At 40.7% G+C, this 22,393-nt stretch overlaps 1 long non-coding RNA gene across 5 annotated transcripts; it reads left to right on the top strand.

The window, feature by feature from the left end:
• Positions 1–980: 980 nt before the first annotated feature.
• Positions 981–9,222, top strand: LOC110891834. Of its 5 annotated transcripts, none has more exons than XR_004871650.1 (8): positions 981–1,295; positions 1,358–1,540; positions 1,622–1,692; positions 1,782–1,918; positions 2,017–2,706; positions 2,798–2,895; positions 3,023–3,120; positions 8,278–9,222. It is a non-coding gene; the product is annotated as an uncharacterized LOC110891834 (long non-coding RNA). The 5 variants fall into 5 exon arrangements; XR_004871649.1 differs by having other exon boundaries at positions 1,622–1,918; positions 2,017–2,090; positions 2,172–2,706; XR_002565590.2 differs by having other exon boundaries at positions 985–1,295; positions 1,622–1,918; positions 2,017–2,090; positions 2,666–2,706; positions 8,278–9,221.
• Positions 9,223–22,393: the final 13,171 nt, after the last annotated feature.

Genomic DNA, 22,393 nt, shown 5'->3' with positions numbered 1-22,393 from the left:
CTATCATCAAAGATTCAAAAAAGCACCAGCAAGCCATTTTTTAACAAATCAAATCCTAACAACTGCCATAAAATTTCAAAATCAGCCCAAAAAACAAAGAAACCCACAGAATCAAGCAAACAAACCCACAGAATCCAGCAAACAAACCCACCACTCACCACTCCCTTTCGCCATCAACACCCCCCCCATCAACACCGCCGTCGGCAACCAAAAACACCACCGTCACCATCAACACCCCTCCCCCCAACTGTCAACCACCACCTCCTGCAACCACAAGTCTAATCGGATAATTAACTCATTCAAACGGATCTGAAAAAGAAGAAGGTGAAGAAAAGAAACAAAATAAAATGGACTCACCCGAGTTGGATGATGTTGAAACCACCGGAGCCGCACCTCCAGAGCTCGTCTCTGGAAAATAAGTTACCGGAAAAACAGAGAACATCATCGCTGAATAATCAGTTACCGGAAAAGAGGGAGGAGGTGGTTGTAGGGTGAGGTTATCGGTAAAACGGGGAGAAGGAGGATGGTGGTGTGTGACGGAGAAGTCGCCGGTGAACGGAAAGGAGGGAGCTCGGTGGGTTTTTGGGGGGTTTGTCGGAGATGCTGGGCGCCAGAGTACCGGCTGACATATCGCCGGTGAGATCAAATTATGAGAAAGGAGATGGTGGTGAAGCTTCTTTTACACAGGAGAGAGGATGGAGTTTTATAAATGAGAGATAATAATGGTTTGAAGAGAGATAATATGGAGAGATTTTAAATCTCTGACATCATTAATGGAAGAGAGAGATGAGGATTTGATGTTTTGGGTAAATGACCAATATACCCTTTCTGTTGGCATATTCTGATTGGTTGAAAGTGGTTCTCGCGGTTCTTACAACTGGGATTGGTTCTGATTTTAGCGGCTCCCATATATATATATATATATATACACCATATTAATAAGCATATCCAAAGGACTTCTTAAGGTCATATGAATTCCCTTAAAACACCCCTAAAGCATGTTGTACAACCCTCTAAAGCACAATATAATTTACAATCCCAATTATGCCCTTCACTCAAAAAAACACACGGGGTACACAATTAGGGTTTCTCATTCTCATAGCATTTTATCCGCCCCATCGAGCTGCTTTATCTCAAGGCGAGTCAAAAGGAGATCTAGGGTTTCTCTTGGCGATGCAAGATCTAGCTTTCTCAATGACACCAGATCAGCGAATCTCTCTCTATACGACACCCAATCGACTGAGTTTGAAGGTGGTGAAGGGTTTGGATCTGCCAATCAATGAAGTATGAGCAAGGTATGGCCGCTATTCTACTCAATGTCTTTTTATTATGCTAAATGAAAGATTATTGTTGTTAGGGGGTGTTTGGTCTGCCAATCGGTGATGTATGAGCAAGATTTCACAAGATCTAAAGACGGCGTGGTGTGTAGTTTTAAATCCGACGACTACGGTTCCAGTGATATAATTCTCAAGCCGATCGGTGGCAATAGAGACGAGTTCCGATTTTAGATGGTGGTTGAGGTAGGTTCCGACAAACTGAGGTATGTCCGACGACCTCTTTTTTATTTGTTTAGGTCACAAGCTTCAGATCTTGAATTTGATTTTTTCTTTTTGCTCTAAAGTTGCAGATCTAGGTTTCACCAGTTGGCGTAGGCGATACTGCATCATCAAAATGGATATCTACGCATTTTTGGTTGTTTCTCTGCTTTAGATCCTTCTTTTCTCACTTTTTTGTATTCTTGAACGCCTTTTTCTCGCAAATTTAATTTCGGATTAATGCAGGGTTTGACTGTTAAAGAGATGGAAGAGCTTCAGGAAGACATAAAAATGCATTTGGGGTTTATGAACTTATCTCAGCTAAGGACTCCATTATCAGAACAAGTGAGCCTGATGCTGAACCGAAGGGCCTTATTGCCTTGGTGTGTTTTAAATTATACATACTCTTTTAGCTTATGTTATTTTTTCTTTGTTTGATTTATTATGAGATGTTGATGAGTTCAATCTTTTTGTCCGGTAGATCCAGAAGTTGACTTGGTCAAGTTGATTGACCCTAGGCTAGGGGATAACTACTTTATGGTTTCAGTGCATAAGGTGCATATTAGTGATTATGGTGGAATACTTGAATTTGGGATACGGTCGAACACTATTAATTAATCATCCCACATCCTGCAGCAAAACGCAGCAAACGACTGTGTTTTTACACTCATTTGCTGATGCGTTTGCAGCCGTGAACGCGCCGTTAAACGGCTGCAAACGACATCGTTTTTACACCCGTTTGCTGCTGCATTTGCAGTCGTAAACGCGCCGTTAAACGGCTGCAAACGCGGCAGCAAACAGGTGCAAAAACGCAGCCGTTTGCAGCCCTTTAACGGCGCGTTTACGGCTGCAAACTCAGCAGCAAACGGGTGTAAAAATACAACCGTTTACTGCCGCGTTTGCAGCCGTAAACGCTTCGTTAAATGGATGCAAACGCGGTAGCAAACGGCTGTGTTTTTACACCTGTTTGCTGCTGCGTTTGCAGCCGTAAACACGCCGTTAAACGGCTGCAAACGCGGCAACAAATGAGTGCAAAAATGCAGCCGAACATCAAGCTCTGGTTTGTGACTGAATGAGTTTGATATCTTGTTGATTTGTTCGGTGGGTTTCGATTTCCGGATCTGGTTTAGTTTCATTTGCTGACCTGCAATGCAAATAAAAGACATCATCGGTATATCTACAATTATACATTTTCTGGTGTCACTTTTTCTTCTTTCATTTTAGTTGTTACTTAACAATTTTTTTATAACATTTATTTGTAGTTACTTGAAGGATTACCTGTGATTGCGTTTGTTCAGAAGAAACTGAGAAATGCATGCAAATAATGTGGCAAGTGGTGCACCCGAAACTTGGCCCCAATGTATGTTTCCCTTGTCATTTTAATTTTAATTAATATAACCATTACTAAGTGTTAACGCTTCTATATTTCAATGTATGTTTCCCTTGCATTAGTTTTCCAATAATATATTCTAAAAATCTTTTGCAAGGCCATCATGCAAGATTTACTGTTTATGTGCATGCCTCAAGAGAACAACCGCCTCATGTTAGTCCATACTTCAATGGTAGAAATATAAGAAGTGAAAAGGTATCTATTCTTTAGAGCTTTGTGTAGCTTACATATAACTGTCACTACCACCATACGATTCATCATTCAAAACCGTTGATTTACCCACATCTTTAAAATCCCTCATAACATAACTAGAATCACACAATTTTCTTTATTTTCTCCTGAAGCCGGTAACCGGCCGTCACACAATAACCACCAAATGCCATCATGAAACCACCAATTGCCGCACATCGCTACACTGCCACCATCGTCGTCGCACGCCACATCAGAAACTACATCCCAATACATAGCCCTAAACTCACCAACCTAAGTGATATATTTCCCGCCGCATCGCGTGGGTAAACGACTAGTATATATATATATATATGGGTTAGGTTAACGTACAAATGCCCTTATCATACATTACGTACGCTACAATCTCAGCCGTCAGATCATCTTCCGGCATTGAAATCGCATGTTGTTTTTTTGTAACAATTTCGCATGTTGGTTTTTTAACATGCGAGCAATTTCATCAAAATTACCACATGCGAAATTGTTACAAAAAACCAACATGCGATTTCATCAAAATTATCACATGCGATTTCATCCTGCTATTTTAACACATGCGAATTCACTATATCGTACGTGATGTACGTTAAGGGATATTGTATTTTACACTTTACCTATATATATATATATAGGGTCAGGGTAAAATGAAAACTTCTACGAGTTGTGAGAACTTAGATAACTCGGTCTTACAAAAGGTTTTTCAATTTTTATTTTTACCAAAAATGAATCAACTTTTCCAAAAAAAAAATCATAGTTTATTTATTTACAGTAGCTATACGGGGCCGAAAACATCACTTCATTTTTTTACAACTGTCTTTGTAACATTTTAGTCTATGGGTTTGCAAAAAACGGGGACAAAACTCGCATAGGAAGTCTCTATGTTCTCAAAACTCGTAGCAGTTTTCTCTTGATCTGGATCCTATATATATATAGGTTCATGTTCATTTGTGAACAACCCCCTTGATTGTGAACACTAGTGAACTAATCATAGCCCTTGATTATCATCACACAAGTGTAAATCAATGGTCAGCATTTAATGATGAAAATACACTAGTGTATTTTACCATTTGATGATGTAAATCAATGGTCAGGATTTGTTCACTCAGTTCACAAATACATCAGTGTTCACTCTAAAACCCCACCCTACCTCTCTCCCTCTCTCTCTCTCTCTCTATATATATATATATATATATATATATATATATATATAGGTAGAGGATCCTGTAAAAAGTACTCAAAGTGTGAGAAGTGTATTATAACACTATATATAATACTATATAACACCTTATAAACACCGTATAACAATATGTAACACCATATAATACCATATAACACTATGTAACACTATATATCATTATATAACAAATATAACACTATAGTTTGTCTGATAGCATGTCTATGATAGATGTATAGTGTTATATTTTTTATATAATGATATATAGTGTTACATAGTATTATATGGTGTTACATATTGTTATATGGTGTTTATATGGTGTTATATAATATTATATATAGTGTTATAATACACTTCTCACACTTTAGGCCCTTTTTACACTATCCTTACCCTATATATATATATATATATATATATATAGAGAGAGAGAGAGTGAGTGGGGATCCTGCGGAAAGTGTGTTTTTCCTAGAAAGTCTAGGAAGCAATCTGGTCCATCCAATGGGTGTGTTTACGGGTTGAGATTAAATCAATGGCAATCTTGTAATATTTGAGTTTAATTAATTGATTGTTTTAAATGAGTAGGGGCAATTTTGTCAATGACCGGATTTTAAGTCAATCAAAAAAACTGTCAGGCAATCACAACTCCTATTTTCACGCGAATTTCCCTCTCTCTCTAAAACCCAGATTTGGAAACCCCCAAAATCATACCAAATATACCTAAATTTATGGATGAAGATAAGAGATTTTCCTTGTTCTATATACGTAAGATCAAGCTGTCATTGTACTACGTGTTTTACAAAGCGATTACGGGTTCAGAGTGTTAAAACACACTGACTTCAACCTCTCTGATTGGTAAAACACATCACCAAGAACATGCTGAGTGTTAAAACACACTGACTTCAGAGTGTTAAAACACACTGACTTCAACCTCTCTGACTGGTAAAACACATCACCAAGAACATGCTGACTTCAGAGTGTTAAAACACACTGACTTCAACCTCTTATACTGGTAACACATCACCAAGGACCTGATTATATTATATATTGACTTCAGAGTGTTAAAACACACTGACTTCAACCTCTCTAACTGGTAAAACACATCACCAAGAACATGCTGATAGTTTTCCAGATAAACACATTGACTTCAAGATTTGAATTCAAAAACAACAAAAATTCCGAAAATCATGGAATGTTAGTTAATGAAAAATAAATTACAAAAATAAAATTAAAATGTGAAATTACATAGTTGCCCTCTTAGTTAAAATAACTCAATGCCACATGTCCAATTGTCATTGCTTTCTAGACTTTCTAGGAAAAACACACTTTCTACCCAACTCCTACTATAGAGTAGGAGTTGGGTAGAAAGTGTGTTTTTCCTAGAAAGTCTAGGAAGCAATGAGAATTGGCAATGCCACATGTCCAATTCTTATTGCTTCCTAGACTTTCTAGGAAAAACACACTTTCTACCCAACTCCTACTATATATATATATGTATAGGATAAAGCTAGGTAGAAAACCCTTCATTTTGAGAAAACCCAGGAAACTCAAAGCTCCCGACTTTTTTTTTTGAAAAAAATAACACATGTAATATACATGTTTTTAAGAGTTTTGGGCCAAAAAAAAAAAACAAAAAAAGCGCTAAAGGAATATTTAAAAAAAAAACAAATTTCAGCAAGTTTCAGCCTTTGTTGCCTAACACATGTTAGTTACCCGGACATTGCTGAAATTTGTTTATTTTTTTTTAAAAACATCCCTTCGGCGCTTTTTTGTTTTTTTTTTGGCCCAAAACTCTTAAAAACATGTATACTACAAGTGTTATTTTTTTCAAAAAAAAAAAAAAACGTCGGGAGGTTGGGTAAAAATGGGAGTTTTCAGAATTTTCTATAATTTTTAGGGTTTTCTACCTAGCCCTACCCTGTATGTATATATATTACTTATAAGTCATTATCTTAGTGGATAAGGATCATGTGAGAAGTGATAGGCTAGTTGAGAAACTTGAGAAGCATTCTGGACCACACATTTTTCTAAGCCTTTCGTAATATACACATATGTATAGTTTAAAATTGACTATATACATATGTGTATAACTCAATATACATATATGTATATAGTCAATTTTAAACTATACATATGTGTATGTTACGAAAGGCTTAGAAAAATGTGTGGTCCAGAATGCTTCTCAAGTTTCTCATATAGGATGGACTTCTTTTAGGATCCCTACCCTTATCTTAGTTTATTCATGTATTTAAATAAACTTATAGGAATTTCTTTATCAAACATGTTTTTGGTGGGTATAAAATGAAATCAAATTACAAAGTTGTATTGTCGGAGATAAATCCACAAGTCCAAGTATGGGAATTATGTGTTTGATCGTTAATGAAAAAACAGGGAGAATTGTTGAATGGAACAATTTAGAGTGTAGTTTGGATCCTTAAATTTTTCGAAGTGAACTCCTGATCTTTAATCATTTTATAATAGGGAGATAAAGACTAGCAATCTAAAAAATGTTGAGTGAACCTTATGTATCCGTTCAAGTGTTTAAATTGTATTTACTATCGAGTACATGATGTCATGATCTCTACCTTAGTAAAGAGAAATATGTACCGATAATCCCATTAGAGAAAAGATCGGTGATTCAGACCAAGACTAGGAAGAAGATTTGTAAAAGGATGTATATACATTTATTAGAGAAATGATTGGTGATACATATGAAGAATATTTGTAAACGATGAATTTTCACCGATTTAGAGAGAAGATACTTGAAAAAAAAAGTATCGACTGAAAAATCAAAGAGTGAAAGTAAGACGGTTTAGTTACCGTTACCAGGGGCGGATCCAACCCACATTTGTGGGTTTCCAGGACCCAGTATGTTTGGAAAAAAATGAAAAAAAAAAATTAGCAAGAACCTTATAGAATTTAGAAAAAATTAGTGAGAATTAAAGAGAATTTACTAAAAGGAACCCATTAGAATAAAATCCTGGATCCGCCACTGACCATTACGATTAGTTTCAATCCAGCACTTGTGGTCTAGTGGTTGGAAAAACATGGGTTCTCCTTGGAGATTCAAATTCAATCCCTACTAGTGTTATATTTGGTGGATAAAGTCAATGAAGGCTAGTTCCCTCGGACCTTAGGTCAAGAGTTCGAGCTAGAGCCACCTCGGGTTTTAGTCCACCGTGTGTGAATCTCTTGTGGTGGCGCAAGCCCCTGCCATTGGTAGTGGTGGTATGATTTCCTACGGAACGCCGTTAGCCAAATTCTGACGCCAACGTAGGCCCGGTTAAAACAACATAGTCTGGTCAGGGTGAAGTTAAGGCCCTCTGTTTAGGATGGTGTGAGATATCTCTATCTCTCAACTGTTAAAGATTCTCACCGTTTAAAAAAAGTTACCATTAGTTTCAAGTGATGATGATATTTGTGTTGCTCCAAACTCCTCAATTGTTGTTTCACAAATCACAAGTCTCTCAACAACTTTTTTTTATATGATGATGAGTTAAAAATAAAATATCCACCATTCTCTAGATTCTTAGTTTATCTCACAATACAGAAGTAATAATCATAGTTACCATCAAAGAGACCCACTTTTAATCATAGAACAACAGTAATACTTCATGTGTATTATGTGTTTTACAATCACATTCTCACTTTTTTAAGAAAAAAGAAAATCTTCTTCATCATTGTCATTTATATCTTATCGTTTGGTAAAAGTATATTCCATTTAAAATAATGTTTATATGTAGAACTGTAGAAAAATAAGGCTAGACCCCATCCAACAACTGTCAAAGACCTTGCATGCAAATGATATTGTTTCAAACTTGGCGAAATTTCAAACTAGATATTTACTTTTTTATTATTATATTATTATTACAAAGTCAAATACTTCAACTATTTATTGGAGGAATTGTATCTGCACACCAGCCAATTTATTCGTACACTTTGTTTATTTAATACAGATCGTATAGATCTATACGGGTCGTATTGATTCAAAAGTTAAAAGTCAACGCCTAGATTTATTAAAGATTCGCGATAAAACAGGTGGAAATCTCCTAGGTTTGGGCCAAATCTTGAAGGAGTGACATCCCACATCAGATTGTACAACATGCCATGATGATGTCACCCTTAAGAGCCCAAATCTTAGTGATTTTAGGGTGAAAAGTGGGATTTTGATGAAGATTCAAGTAAGAAAGTGCATAGTGATGATACTTGTACAATAATTCCAGAGAAAACTTACAAGAATCGCTTGAAAATGGAAGAAAAGTGCCTTAGAACGGCAGAGTGCGTGCTGGTCGGAGGAGCCTGTCACATCAAGTGATGCAGGGTATTTATAGTGCCGAGAGGATAAGGCGGTGTAAGCTCGTTGGATCGGATGGCTGTTCGGTCGAATGGCTTTCCAATCATTGTATTGTATTTTTGATAATTATATATTATATAGTATATTTAATTTTAAACTGTCAAAATGGTCCCTGAGGTTTGGTCACTTTTGTCACTTTAGTCCAAAACTCAAACCTTTTATATCTGGGTCCCTATGGTTTCAAATTTGTTGTCATTTTCATCCAAAAGCAAAACTTGGTCAGCTTTTTTAGTGACCAAAACATATTGAAAATGACCAAAACTTTTGCCAATGACCAACACCATATTGAGAATGATAAAAAAACTGGATCGTAACTGAAAAATCTGACCTGATTTTACTTTTGGATGAAAATGGCAACAAAATTGAAACCACAAAGATCCAGATTCAAAAGGTTTGAGTTTTGGACTAAAGTGGCAAATATGACCAAACCTCAGAGATCATTTTTGCAGTTTAAAGGTTTAAGAAAATTTATTGTTATTATCTTTGAAATGATTAAGAACACACTACACACATACATATATCAGGCCATGTAATGTGTTAATATTTATTTTGAAATGAAGGTTTACGATATTTTTAGTATTAATCCTATCTTTATATTTTATTTTTATTTAGTTAGTACATGTTTTAACATTATAAATATTGTTTGTGTTAGAAAATTAAAAAAAAAAGTTAGCGAATGTCGAATTGTGAATAATAAGTAGTTGAATGATGTGGTGAAGGATGGTGATGTGATGCTAAAATAGTAAACACTGATAAATGGTAAATTAGGAGTATAAGATTGGGTGGTGTGGGATAAAGTCGCTAGTACTTTATAGCATCACATAAATGTTACGTCAGCGCTAACTGGAAAGGGGTTTCCATTGTTAAATGCTTTACCATGTGATAAAGCCTCGATTATCATTATTCAATCATTTTTTTATTTTGATTTTTATTAAATTAAACAACAAATAAACTAAATATATAAATATTAAAATTCAAACACGCAACATTACAATTAAAAGGTATCGTTGATCGAAAGGTATCGTCAAAGTCGGCATATAAGGCTTTCCCTATGTCCTCCAAGATCATGTTATGCAAGATAATACACATATACATTACGGTTCTCATTTTCTCTTTTCAATCATATGTGAGGGTTGGGCAATGACTGTCCATCCTTTCTTTAACACTCTGAATGTCCATTCGACATCTTTTCTTGCCGACTCGTGTTTCCTCTTGTAATACACTCTTTTGACGTTATCCAGACACGAAAGAGTTTTCACCAACACAGCCCACTCCTGATAAATACTATCGACAAGATAATACTCTTATTTGTACTCCACATCATTTGCATAAAATGATGAATCCGGTGCAACCCCGCCTACAACAACATCGAACAGATTTGATGATTGTAAAACTTGGATATCATTGTTTGCACCGGTTATACAAAAGAACGCATGCTAAATCCATAGATCTTGAGATGCGACTGCTTGTAGTATTAGGGTTGGACCATCATGGTCACCTCGACGGATCGGCCGAATGGCAATCCGATCGGATGACCATCCAATCGGATAGCCTCCGATCGGATGACCACCGATCGGATGGCCACTCGATCGAAGCGCCACCCGATCCGTGCACACCGCCTCACTCCTTCCCACTCACACTATAAATAGGCCTGCCACATCATTCTCACTTATGTGACAGCCTCACTCGAACCAGACGCACGCACTCCTCTTTTCTTCCATTTCTCTGCGATTTCGGTACGTTTTACACTAGATCCTTGTACAACTTTGATCTACACATCATTCTCTACATGATTCTCCTTTGAAATCTCACTTTTCACTGTGAAATCTATAAGATTTGAGCTCTTAAAGGTGATGTCATCATGGCGGTTTGTACCAAACTGTTATGTGATGTCATTCTAGTCAAGATATAGCTCAGATCTAAGGAATTTCATGTGTTTTACACTGATTCCTAACCAAATCTAGACTTTTTCAGCTAAAACTTATGATTATCTTCATCTTTTCTTAAAAATTTTACCTAAAACGGTGAGATCTGGATCTAAACGGACTATAGACTTGATGATTAGTCTGGAGTTGGTTTGGAGAAGGATTGTTGCCGGAGAAGATGACCGGAGTATGAATTCTGACATAAGCACCGTCACGAACGGACGACTGAATGGACTGGGGTGATTCCCACCCGATCAGATCGGTTGTACACTAATGTGTTTACCGTTGTCTCAATGCGTACCATGTTGTCGTTGTGTAAACAGAAACTTAGAAACTTTACAAGTTTAGGAACGGGACAAGGACAACCCGATTGAGTGGCAATCCGATCGGATAGCCATCCGATCGAACAGCCATCCGATCTAGGGACACTTGCCTCTTAACCTTAAACACTTTAAAACTTTAAATTCTTGATCGTTGAATGGCGGTCCGATCGGATAGCCATCCGATCGAACAACCATCCGATCGAGGTAACATGTCTCTTGGAATCCTTCAACACTTAGAAACCTTGTTTTCAGAAACTTGAACACTTGGTATCAAATTAGAATCATGGTACTTAAATCGAACGACCATTCGATCGAATGGCCATCCGAGTGGATGACCATCCGATCGGATGGTAATCTGTCTTTCACTCACAACAGTCACACCAATCGAATGGCAATCCAATCGGATGACCATCCGATCGAATAGCCATCCGATCCAGTGGATGGCCATCCGATCGAATAGCCATCTGATCCAGTGACTGGTCCGACACTTGTGCAATCTCATTGTTTTTGTCTAACACTTATCTGTTGTGATCTAATCAGGCTAAACCTAAAGAGCTCTTTTTGATCCAATGACAGTTAATCTGTTAAGCAATCACGGTGAGTATACTCGATCCCTTTTTGTTTTAAACTTTGGGATGCAACATGTATTCTTTTAAACTATGATACTTGAGACTTTTGGAAACTAAACTCTATCCTATGTGTATGTGAAACTTGTGATTCTTACATTCTATTTGTGCTATGTGGACGTTTAATCCAGGGTGTGTAGTTCCGCCTTAACAATAATAGCGCCATAGGAGATGTGTAACACCCCTTGTTACGGAAGTCAAAGTCAAAGTCAAGATTGAAGTCAAAGGAAGAAAAGATTGCTAATTGCGATCTGTCACTCCTTGCTCAACTCCTGTTTTGACTTCTTTGACTCGTAGTTAATTTATTTATTTTATCTCATTAGTTGTATTATGTGGAGTACTTGTTAATAATCGAGGTTTAATTGCTATTTATCGCATGTGTGACACCCCAGGAAAACCGGGAAAACCATACAACTTAACTAGCTTCCTCAGTGAGTGCTTACCAAATTTCGGGACGAAATTTCTTTCAACTTGGGGATGATGTGACAACTCGAAATTTAGAACCCTTCATTGTATCTCGATGTAACATGCTTGAACATTATGTGACTAGTTAACTTGTCAATTTAGTAAATGATATAAGTGAACCTTTTATGTGATTATGTGTGTGCTGGTATGTATAGTATGTATATATATATGTATAAGTGAGCCGAGAACCAAGAACCCGACTCGAGACCATGCGGTCTCGAGTGAACAATGAAACAGTGGGCCGGATGGGCCACGCACCTCATTTAACCCAACCGAAAGCCCTTTAGGGTGCATTACTTAGAATGGATATATAACCTTAGTGGATAGCCATGTTTGCCATTTCATTAGACAACACACTCACTCTCACACACACCTTCTCCTACACACTCTCTCCCTAAAGAAACCTTCAACCCTAGAGAATCAAGCATCACCTCCCCTCATATCTCTCGGATCAAATCGGAATCAACAAGAACTCGGTCAAGCTCGTCACCAACACTCGGACACTCCATTTTATTCCTCTTCTTTACCATCTCGGTGCCTTTCACAATTGGTTAGTGTTTCTAGATGCTCACTAGGTGTTTATGTGACTAATGATGCTACTTACCTTGATGAAATAGCATGATGATGTTCTTTATGTGTATGATGATGATAATCGGTTAACATGTCTTGATTTCGGATATATTGCATGATGGGTTAATGATATCTTGTGTTTAAATGAGATTTAAACCATTACTTGTTAATGTTCATGAAACCGGCTTGCATATGTGTATTAGATAGTATCATGTTAATCGGAGTAGTGTAGAGTCGAGTTGAGGTGTTATGTGATGATTTGAAACCATTAGATGAGTATGTTCAAGTGTTTTGATGGTTATTCATGTTATGACCATGATTAATGCTAAAAACCCTAAAATATGTTTGATGATCAACATGAACATGATTTGAATATATAAAGAACTTGTTGAGTATGATATGAATGTGTTATGAATATTTGAAATCTGATTGTTTGATCCATTTTGGTTAATTATTAGACAACAAAACATGTTATAATGGATAGTACACACTGTTGCATGATATTGGAATTTCATTGGATAGTACAACTGTGCAGAATCAGTAGTTGCTGGGGGGTCGAGACCCCTGATTCCGACTCGAGACCATAAACATGATAACTCGAGAACATAGATTGCGACACAGGTTACGAGTCGAGAACCCCTAGTCTCGACTCGAGACCACACATGATCATCACACAAACAGCACGACCCGAGACCATGCTTGCGAGTCCGGTTGCGACTCGAGACCAATACATGCATGACCCGAAACCACCTTAGTTGCGACTCGAGATCTTGTAGGCTACAACTCGAGACCATATGCATGTACACGCTATTTGGACTTCCACACTGCTACGGGCTTGGGTATTTGGGCCGGACTTATGGGCTTCTTGTGTTACTGTTGAATGCGTGTTTTGGGCTTGCGTGCTATTACGAGACCAACTTTTTGGGTCACACTTAGACTTTGGTTATTATATGAATGTTACTGTGGAACTCGTTGCGAACTGTTGATGAACTGCCATGCTAGATATGTATGCCATGATTGTTACTTGTGTACAATACATGTAGAACATACGTGCACTACTTGGATACAAACCTGACTCGAATGGTATCTATGTTAGGACGTAGTTGACCACTTACAACTTGATTGACTTTTCTGTGTATCTGCCGAGCAAACCAAGGTGAGTTCACACCCTCTACAAAGCATGGGATTCCCTGGGTTGGGAATGGGGTTAAGGAACGTAGATTCCTCGTCCTCCTTGGGTAGGACAACAATGATTCAGGAATGTAATTCCTCGTCCTCACAGACAGATAACTCGTACTAGACCAAAACTCTATCACGAAGTCCCTCCTTTTATATCGACTTAATCGCCGGGCCAATGGCGAGCGGGTCATTAGTTAGATAGCGCTATTTAGGTCTGACAAACCTCACACCGTGCCGCAGAGGACGGGCGTGAACTAATGAATCTGGGGCACGTCAATGATGATAGACATTGACAGTTTCAGGGCACATAAACATGACTACAGTCAGCAGTCGATATGGTAACGAGTCTAATGTATACATGGGGTAGCCCCCACGGCCGAAATGCCAGATAACTAACACGGGGTAGCCCCCACGGCTGGAATGCCAGAGTAACCGGGATAAACAAGTCACGCTTTTAACTATGGGGTAACCCCCACGGCAGGATGCCAGATAAAGGAAACTGTTTTCGAAACAACTTAAAACGAACACCCAACCGTGAACTCACTCAACTTGTTGTTGACTCGTTACTACATGCTTTGCAGGACCATAGGTACTTAGCTGGAGCTTGCACGGAGGAGAGTCGTTGTGGGACATGGATAGCTGCGTGCCATGTTACACTTGGAAACAATTGAACTTATGTTTTGGTTTTAAATCTTATGCTTCCGCTTGCAACTTAAACTATGTTTTGTTTGAACACCAATTGTATTGGTTGGATTTTATAACTACTTATATGCCTGTTCAATATGATTGGTGGCTGGATCTTGGTCAGTCACTCCTCCAAGCGGTAGTATTCCGCAGGTGGATTTTTGGGGGTGTGACAGATTGGTATCAGAGCCATTGGTTATAGAGAACTAGGTTTTAATAAAGGAGAAACGTTTTTGTTAAAACCAGACTATAACCTGTGCAGTGCTCAACGGTCCACAACGACGCTTCACTCCACATGCAAGGCTCGACATTCTAGGTGATATGATCTGTGTATATTGCCTACTTGTTAGTTACATAGTACAATGCTTATGGTATGCTTGGTTAGTATAACTACTATTGCTTGAACACATGTGTGCTTACTCCCTTCTGCCATCGCACTTTCGCGAACCTCTCTCACTCATGTTTCCCTCTTGTATGAAGATCATGAGTGGACACGTTAACATGACTCAAGCCCAGTTGACGGCTCTGATTAACGAACGAGTTGCCGCGGCACTTGCAGCTGCATACGCAGGAGGTATATCCTGCGGTCTGAACTCATTCTAGGATCTTTAGGATCCTACTCTCGTGAACCAACCTTTGTGTTAAACTCTGTCTTTTCTTTCGCCCACGATAGGTCAGCATGCTCAGCCACCGGTGTGCACCTTTAAGACCTTTATGGACTGCCGACCCACTACTTTTAGCGGAACTGAAGGAGCAGTAGGTCTCCTCCACTGGTTTGAGAAACTAGAATCTGTGTTCGAAATGTGTGAATGCCCTGAAGCGCGCAGGGTGAAGTATGCTACCGGTACTCTCGAGGGTTTAGCCCTCACGTGGTGGAACGCTCAAGTTCAAATGCTGGGGTTGGTTGCTGCCAACGCCACCCCATGGGAAACTTTCAAGGAAATGATCAGGGAGGAATATTGCAGTCGTGATGACATTCATAAGCTGGAAGACGAGTTCTACAACCTCAAGATGACGGGGTCAGAAATTGAGGCGTATACTAAGAGATCGCATGAGTTTGCCTTATTGTGTCCTACTATGGTGGACCCTCCGTTTAAGCGAATTGAACTCTATCTCAAGGGGTTGGTGCCAGAGATCCAAAGTCATGTGACTTCAGCAAACCTGGCCACTATCCAGCAGGTTGTTCAGTTGGCTCACCGTCTTACTGATCAGGCGGTGGAGCAGAACAAGTTACCAAAGCGCATAGGTGCTGCAACTACTTCGGGTGCTCCCAGTGACAACAAGAGAAAATGGGATGGAGCTTCAAGCAAGGGTTCAACTTCTGTGCAATCACAGTCTCAGCAGAGAAAGACTGATGACTACAAGAGCCCTAGTCAGCAATCGTCTGGTAGTCAAAGTCATGGTGGGTACAAAGGGAATCACCCCAAATGCAATCGCTGCAACCTACACCACAGTGGGCCATGCACCAGGGGCAACTGTCATCGGTGCAACAAGCCTGGTCACGCTGCAAAGGATTGCAGGAGCTTATACCTCGCCAATCAGAATCGTCAGCAGGCCCCACAGAATCAGCGGCAGCAACAGGGTAACAACAAAGGGTGCTTTCAGTGTGGAGCTGAAGGCCACTTCAAGAAAGATTGTCCCTAACTGAACCAGAACCAGAACAACAACAACAACAATAATCAGGGGAATGGTAACAATGGGAACCACAACAACAACAATGGTGCCAGGGGGCGGGTGTTCGTGATTGGCCAAGGTGAAGCAAGGAACGACCCCAACGTGGTGACGGGTAAGTTCCTCCTCGACGACTTTTATGTTACAGTTTTATTTGATTCGGGTGCCGATACTAGCTATGTGTCACTAGAAGTTAGTCAAATGCTTAAGCGTATTCCAACACCCTTGAGCAACAAGCACACTGTAGAGCTAGCTAATGGTAAGAGTTTGGAGGCCTCACACGTAGTCAAAGGTTGCAAACTTATTCTCGCTAACCAGACCTTCTCTATTGACCTTATTCCTATCGTCCTGGGTAGTTTCGACGTTGTCATTGGGATGGATTGGTTATCCCAACACCGAGCAGAGATTCTTTGCAACGAGAAGATCGTTCGTATTCCTGGTTCCGGTAGTGAACCTCTCATAATTCGTGGCGACAAGAGGAGTGCTGTTGAGAACATCATCTCTCTCCTTAAGGCCCAGAAGTGCTTACGAAAGGGCCACACTGCCATTTTGGCTCTCGTTACTGACACCTCGGAGAAAGAAAAGAAGATAGAAGATTTTTCAGTCGTACGTGACTATCCTGAGGTATTCCCTGAGGAATTACCTGGTCTTCCACCCCATCGCCAAGTCGAGTTTCAGATTAAACTAGCTCCTGGAGCTGCGCCTATAGCTCGTGCACCTTATCGTTTAGCTCGATCAGAGTTGGAAGAACTCTCTACGCAACTACAAGAACTCTTGGATAAGGGTTTTATTCGTCCTAGCTCATCACCCTGGGGAGCTCCCGTGCTATTTGTGAAGAAGAAAGACGGTACCTTCAGAATGTGTATCGACTATCGTGAACTCAACAAGGTGACTGTGAAGAACCGTTATCCTCTACCACGTATTGACGACTTGTTCGACCAGTTGCAGGGGTCGAGCTACTATTCAAAGATCGATCTGAGATCGGGATATCACCAGCTGAGAGTTCGAGAAGAGGATGTCTCTAAGACAGCCTTTAGAACTCGTTATGGGCACTATGAGTTTTTGGTCATGCCTTTTGGGCTGACAAACGCACCTGCGGTTTTCATGGACTTGATGAACCGAGTGTGCAAGCCATACCTGGACAAATTCGTTATAGTCTTCATCGACGACATCCTGATCTATTCTAAGAGTCAGGAGGAACACGAGCAGCATCTACGACTTATTCTGGAACTCCTTCGAACCGAACAGCTTTACGCAAAGTTCTCGAAATGCGACTTCTGGCTTCGTGAGGTCCATTTCCTAGGCCACGTGGTAAACAAGGATGGGATTCACGTTGATCCATCCAATGTAGACTCTATTAAGAACTGGCCTGCACCTCGTACACCAAAGGAAATTCGCCAATTCTTGGGATTGGTAGGTTACTACAGGAGGTTCATTAAGGATTTTTCGAAGATCGCACAGCCTCTCACCTCGCTAACGCAGAAAGGCGTTGTTTATCGCTGGGGAAATGCACAAGAGTTAGCCTTTCAACACCTAAAGGATAGACTTTGTAGCGCACCTATTCTTTCACTGCCAGAGGGCACAGACGATTTTGTGGTTTACTGTGATGCATCAATTCAAGGTCTTGGCTGTGTATTGATGCAACGAGATAAAGTCATAGCCTACGCCTCACGACAACTCAAAGTTCACGAGAAGAACTACACTACACACGATTTAGAGCTGGGAGCTGTAATTTTCGCACTAAAGTTATGGCGACATTACCTGTACGGTACCAAGTGTGCCATCTACACCGACCACAGGAGCCTAGAGCACATATTCAAACAGAAAGAACTGAATATGCGACAACGACGGTGGGTCGAGCTACTGAATGACTATGAGTGCTCCATCAGGTATCACCCGGGCAAGGCCAATGTTGTGGCTGACGCCCTCAGTCGAAAGGACACTGCGCCTAAGCGCGTGAGAGCTTTACAACTCACGATCCATTCTAGTCTTCCTTCCCAAATACGAGCTGCTCAGATGGAAGCACTGAAACCAGAAAACGTCAGGGCTGAAGCCCTACGCGGGTCAAGACAACGTTTAGAACAAAAGGAAGACGGTGCTTACTACGTAACAGGACGCATTTGGGTTCCACTCTATGGCAACCTACGAGAACTTGTGATGGATGAGGCACACAAGTCCCGCTACTCGGTACACCCTGGTTCGGATAAGATGTACCACGATATTAAAACTACGTATTGGTGGCCTAGCATGAAGGCCCACATAGCAACTTATGTCAGCAAGTGTTTGACTTGTGCGCGAGTCAAGACAGAATACCAGAAGCCCTCAGGTTTACTTCAACAACCAGAGATACCACAATGGAAATGGGAGCAAATTTCCATGGATTTCGTTACTGGCCTACCCAGATCTCAGCGCGGAAACGATACTATTTGGGTGATCGTGGATCGACTCACAAAATCCGCACACTTCTTGGCGATTAAGGAAACGGATAAATTCTCCACTCTAGTGGAAATATACCTCAAGGAAGTTGTCTCGAGGCACGGGGTGCCCACCTCTATTATCTCCGATCGAGATGCACGTTTTACTTCAGAGCTGTGGCAAGCAATGCACAATTCCTTTGGCTCACGTTTAGATATGAGCACAGCGTATCACCCTCAGACGGACGGGCAGTCCGAGCGCACTATTCAGACCTTAGAAGACATGCTTCGTGCATGTGTAATCGACTTTGGCAACAGCTGGGAAAAGCATCTGCCACTTGTGGAATTCTCGTATAATAATAGCTACCACACCAGCATTAAAGCTGCTCCGTTTGAGGCATTGTACGGACGTAAATGCCGGTCACCTCTTTGTTGGGCAGAGGTGGGGGATAGTCAAATCACTGGTCCGGAACATGTGGTGGACACTACTGAACGGATTGCTAAAATACGACAACGCATGGCGGCCGCTCGTGACCGTCAGAAAGCCTACGCCGATAAGGGCAGGAAACCACTTGAGCTCCAGGTTGGGGAGCGGGTACTACTCAAAGTTTCACCCTGGAAGGGTGTGGTTCGTTTTGGTAAGCGAGGCACTTAACCCACGATACGTTGGACCATTTGAAATCATTGAGAAGATAGGCAGGGTGGCCTACAGACTAAACTTACCAGCAGAACTCGGTGCAGTTCACAACGTTTTTCACGTGTCGAATCTGAAGAAGTGTCTGTCAGATGAGACCCACATAGTTCCTCTGAAGGAACTCACTATCGACGAGCAGCTACGATTCGTCGAGGAACCAGTTGAAATCACGGACCAGGATGTTAAGGTCCTCAAGAACACTAGAATACCTCTCGTTCGAGTTCGTTGGAACTCACGTCGCGGCCCAGAGTTCACCTGTGAGCGCGAAGATCAGATGAAACAAAAGTATCCCCAACTGTTCGCAAACAGTACGACTACGACCACTACTGAGGCTGAAGCTACGGAATTTCGGGGCGAAATTTCCAGATCAACGGGGGGAGGATGTGACACCCCAGGAAAACCGGGAAAACCATACAACTTAACTAGCTTCCTCAGTGAGTGCTTACCAAATTTCGGGACGAAATTTCTTTCAACTTGGGGATGATGTGACAACTCGAAATTTAGAACCCTTCATTGTATCTCGATGTAACATGCTTGAACATTATGTGACTAGTTAACTTGTCAATTTAGTAAATGATATAAGTGAACCTTTTATGTGATTATGTGTGTGCTGGTATGTATAGTATGTATATATATATATATGTATAAGTGAGCCGAGAACCAAGAACCCGACTCGAGACCATGCGGTCTCGAGTGAACAATGAAACAGTGGGCCGGATGGGCCACGCACCTCATTAACCCAACCGAAAGCCCTTTAGGGTGCATTACTTAGAACGGATATATAACCTTAGTGGATAGCCATGTTTGCCATTTCTTTGGACAACACACTCACTCTCACACACACCTTCTCCTACACACTCTCTCCCTAAAGAAACCTTCAACCCTAGAGAATCAAGCATCACCTCCCCTCCTATCTCTCGGATCAAATCGGAATCAACAAGAACTCGGTCAAGCTCGTCACCAACACTCGGACACTCCATTTTATTCCTCTTCTTTACCATCTCGGTGCCTTTCACAATCGGTTAGTGTTTCTAGATGCTCACTAGGTGTTTATGTGACTAATGATGCTACTTGCCTTGATGAAATAGCATGATGATGTTCTTAATGTGTATGATGATGATAATCGGTTAACATGTCTTGATTTCGGATATATTGCATGATGGGTTAATGATATCTTGTGTTTAAATGAGATTTAAACCATTAGTTGTTAATGTTCATGAAACCGGCTTGCATATGTGTATTAGATAGTATCATGTTAATCGGAGTAGTGTAGAGTCGAGTTGAGGTGTTATGTGATGATTTGAAACCATTAGATGAGTATGTTCAAGTGTTTTGATGGTTATTCATGTTATGACCATGATTAATGCTAAAAACCCTAAAATATGTTTGATGATCAACATGAACATGACTTGAATATATGAAGAACTTTGTATGATATGAATGTGTTATGAATATTTGAAATCTGATTGTTTGATCCATTTTGGTTAATTATTAGACAACAAAACATGTTATAATGGATAGTACACACTGTTGCATGATATTGGAATTTCATTGGATAGTACAACTGTGCAGAATCAGCAGTTGCTGGGGGGTCGAGACCCCTGATTCCGACTCGAGACCATAAACATGATAACTCGAGAACATAGATTGCGACACAGGTTGAGAGTCGAGAACCCCTAGTCTCGACTCGAGACCACACATGATCATCACACAAACAGCACGACCCGAGACCATGCTTGCGAGTCCGGTTGCGACTCGAGACCAATACATGCATGACCCGAAACCACCTTAGTTGCGACTCGAGATATTGTAGGCTACAACTCGAGACCATATGCATGTACACGCTATTTGGACTTCCACACTGCTACGGGCTTGGGTATTTGGGCCGGACTTATGGGCTTCTTGTGTTACTGTTGAATGCGTGTTTTGGGCTTGCGTGCTATTACGAGACCAACTGTTTGGGTCACACTTAGACTTTGGTTATTATATGAATTTTACTGTGGAACTCGTTGCGAACTGTTGATGAACTGCCATGCTAGATATGTATGCCATGATTGTTACTTGTGTACAATACGTGTAGAATATACGTGCACTACTTGGATACAAACCTGACTCGAATGGTATCTATGTTAGGACGTAGTTGACCACTTACAACTTGATTGACTTTTCTGTGTATCTGCCGAGCAAACCAAGGTGAGTTCACACCCTCTACAAAGCATTGGATTCCCTGGGTTGGGGATTGGGGTTAAGGAACGTAGATTCCTCGTCCTCCTTGGGTAGGACAGCAATGGTTCAGGAATGTAATTCCTCGTCCTCACAGACAGATAACTCGTACTAGACCAAAACTCTATCACGAAGTCCCTCCTTTTATATCGACTTAATCGCCGGGCCAACGGCGAGCGGGTCATTAGTTAGATAGCGCTATTTAGGTCTGACAAACCTCACACCGTGCCGCAGAGGACGGGCGTGAACTAATGGATCTGGGGCACGTCAATGATGATAGACATTGACAGTTTCAGGGCACATAAACATGACTACAGTCAGCAGTCGATATGGTAACGAGTCTAGTGTATACATGGGGTAGCCCCCACGGCCGAAATGCCAGACAACTAACACGGGGTAGCCCCCACGGCTGGAATGCCAGAGTAACCGGGATAAACAAGTCACGCTTTTAACTATGGGGTAACCCCCACGGCAGGATGCCAGATAAAGGAAACTGTTTTCGAAACAACTTAAAACGAACACCCAACCGTGAACTCACTCAACTTGTTGTTGACTCATTACTACATGCGTTGCAGGACCATAGGTACTTAGCTGGAGCTTGCACGGAGGAGAGTCGTTGTGGGACATGGATAGCTGCGTGCCATGTTACACTTGGAAACAATTGAACTTATGTTTTGTTTTTAAATCTTATGCTTCCGCTTGCAACTTAAACTATGTTTGTTTGAACACCAATTGTATTGGTTGGATTTTATAACTACTTATATGCCTGTTCAATATGATTGGTGGCTGGATCCTGGTCAGTCACTCCTCCTAGCGGTAGTACTCTATAGGTGGATTTTTGGGGGTGTGACAGCATGTTTTATCACCTTATCACTAATCGCATCGCAATCGCATTCACGCCTGGATTGACGGATTCTGAATATTATTTGACGTGTGTGTGTTAC

This window comes from Helianthus annuus, chromosome 11 (genome assembly GCF_002127325.2).
Source record: "Helianthus annuus cultivar XRQ/B chromosome 11, HanXRQr2.0-SUNRISE, whole genome shotgun sequence".
Taxonomy (NCBI): domain Eukaryota; kingdom Viridiplantae; phylum Streptophyta; class Magnoliopsida; order Asterales; family Asteraceae; genus Helianthus; species Helianthus annuus.
This window is presented reverse-complemented; position numbering and strand designations above follow the sequence as displayed.